The sequence below is a fragment of the Oryzias latipes genome, chromosome 3, assembly GCF_053564925.1.
Source record: "Oryzias latipes strain Hd-rR chromosome 3, Olatipes_Hd-rR_3.1".
NCBI lineage: Eukaryota > Metazoa > Chordata > Actinopteri > Beloniformes > Adrianichthyidae > Oryzias > Oryzias latipes.
Window position 1 is genome coordinate 4575001 of NC_136239.1, and position 2500 is coordinate 4577500.

At 40.1% G+C, this 2500-nt stretch overlaps 3 non-coding genes across 3 annotated transcripts; all 3 read right to left on the minus strand.

Annotated features, from left to right (window-relative positions):
- Nucleotides 1–299: 299 nt before the first annotated feature.
- On the minus strand, nucleotides 300–381 carry trnas-uga (transfer RNA serine (anticodon UGA)). Its single transcript has one exon. It is a non-coding gene; the product is annotated as a tRNA-Ser (tRNA).
- A 760-nt stretch (nucleotides 382–1141) lies between these two features.
- On the minus strand, nucleotides 1142–1223 carry trnas-uga (transfer RNA serine (anticodon UGA)). The gene has a single exon. It is a non-coding gene; the product is annotated as a tRNA-Ser (tRNA).
- A 479-nt stretch (nucleotides 1224–1702) lies between these two features.
- On the minus strand, nucleotides 1703–1784 carry trnas-aga (transfer RNA serine (anticodon AGA)). The gene has a single exon. It is a non-coding gene; the product is annotated as a tRNA-Ser (tRNA).
- Nucleotides 1785–2500: the final 716 nt, after the last annotated feature.

A 2500-nucleotide genomic window follows, 5' to 3' on the forward strand; every position in this document is an offset into this window, starting at 1 on the left:
ATGATGGAAGACATGTATAAAGAAAATGATACTTAAATGTGCCTATCTGAAAATTTTTTGTAGTTAATTCATAGTGAACCAGTAACAGAAGAAAACACGCTGCATGACAAAGCCTGTACTTGTACTAACAAACGACAATGAGAAGGCAAGAAGCTCCCTGCTACGTTCCATTGTGATGCATCCAGTCGCATCTTGAAGGAGATCCAATACGCCTTGGTAGTCTTGGTCCGAGCTGGCATGGTGCTCACAACTTTATTTGTGTTAAATGTTTGTAAAGTTTAAGTGCAAGAGACTTGTATCGTTGTCAGCAGGATTTGAACCTACGCGGGGAGACCCCAATGGATTTCAAGTTCATCGCCTTAACCACTCGGCCACAACAACACACAAAACTACACTGCGTTTGGTTGCTTCACTGCCATTGGATTCTGTCATAGGCGGAAATTTATTTCCAAGCTGACTACAGAAAAATACAATTCCTGTTTTAGCAAAAATCATTGGGATAAATTTGCTGGCAATTAAAACAAGGGATCATTTCAAAAAAGGAAAATATGACAACCATTTTACCACCATGCCCAATTTCATTTCCCCAACAACCACACATTGTTTCCTCAAACACAACGCCTCAAAATTTGCCTTAAATCTAAAGAATTTTGTAAAAATCTAGCATACTTGGCTAACATTTATCTTCATTCTAATGTTCAAACATAACCCTAATGAAAAATGAAAGATTCTGTTGAGAGCTTGGATTTAAAACTCAGTTTATCCGATGGTCAAGCACTAAGGCCTTAAAGACCAGCTCCAATGAAAATGGTGTCTTTAACACGTTAAAAAGCATTCATCCAAAGATGGAAGACATGTATAAAGAAAATGATACTTAAATGTGCCTATCTGAATATTTTTTGTAGTTAATTCATAGTGAACCAGTAACAGATCAAAACACGCTAGATGACAAAGCCTGTACTTGTACTAACAAACGACAATGAGAAGGCAAGAAGCTCCCTGCTACGTTCCATTGTGATGCATCCAGTCGCATCTTGAAGGAGATCCAATACGCCTTGGTAGTCTTGGTCCGAGCTGGCATGGTGCTCACAACTTTATATGTGTTAAATGTTTGTAAAGTTTAAGTGCAAGAGACTTGTATCGTTGTCGGCAGGATTTGAACCTACGCGGGGAGACCCCAATGGATTTCAAGTCCATCGCCTTAACCACTCGGCCACAACAACACACAAAAATACACTGCGTTTGGTTGCTTCACTGCCAATGGATTCTGTCGTAGGCGGAAATTAGAGCTTGGATTTAAGCTTGGATTTAAAACTTAGTTTATCCGATGGTCATGCACTAAGGCCTTAAAGACCAACTCCAATGAAAATGGTGTCTTTAACATGTTAAAAAGCATTCATCCCATGATGGAAGACATGTATAAAGAAAATGATACTTAAATGTGCCTATCTGAATATTTTTTGTAGTTAATTCATAGTGAACCAGTAACAGACAAAAACACGCTGCATGACAAAGCCTGTACTTTTACTTTCAAACGACAATGAGAAGGCAAGAAGCTCCCTGCTACGTTCCATTGTGATGCATCCAGTCGCATTTTGAAGGAGATCCAATACGCCTTGGTAGTCTTGGTCCGAGCTGGCATGGTGCTCACAACTTTATTTGTGTTAAATGTTTGTAAAGTTCAAGTGCAAGAGACTTGCATCGTTGTCGGCAGGATTTGAACCTACGCGGGGAGACCCCAATGGATTTCTAGTCCATCGCCTTAACCACTCGGCCACAACAACACACGATACTATACAGCGTTTGGTTCCTTCACTGCCAATGGATTCTGTCGTAGGCGGATATTAGAGCTTGGATTTAAGCTTGGATTTAAAACTCAGTTTATCCGATGGTCATGCACTAAGGCCTTAAAGACCAACTCCAATGAAAATGGTGTCTTTAACATGTTAAAAAGCATTCATCCCATGATGGAAGACATGTATAAAGAAAATGATACTTAAATGTGCCTATCTGAACATTTTTTGTAGTTAATTCATAGTGAACCAGTAACAGACAAAAACACGCTGCATGACAAAGCCTGTACTTTTACTTTCAAATGACAATGAGAAGGTAAGAAGCTCCATGCTACGTTCCATTGTGATGCATCCAATCGCATCTTGAAGGAGATCCAATACGCCTTGGTAGTCTTGGTATGAGCTGGCATGGTGCTCACAACTTTATTTGTGTTAAATGTATGTAAAGTTCAAGTGCAAGAGACTTGTATCGTTGTCGGCAGGATTTGAACCTACGCGGGGAGACCCCAATGGATTTCTAGTCCATCGCCTTAACCACTCCGCCACAACAACACACAAAACTACACTGCGTTTGGTTGCTTCACTGCCAATGGATTCTGTCGTAGGCGGAAATTAGAGCTTGGATTTAAGCTTGGATTTAAAACTCAGTTTATCCGATGGTCATGCACTAAGGCCTTAAAGACCAACTCCAATGAAAATGGTGTCTT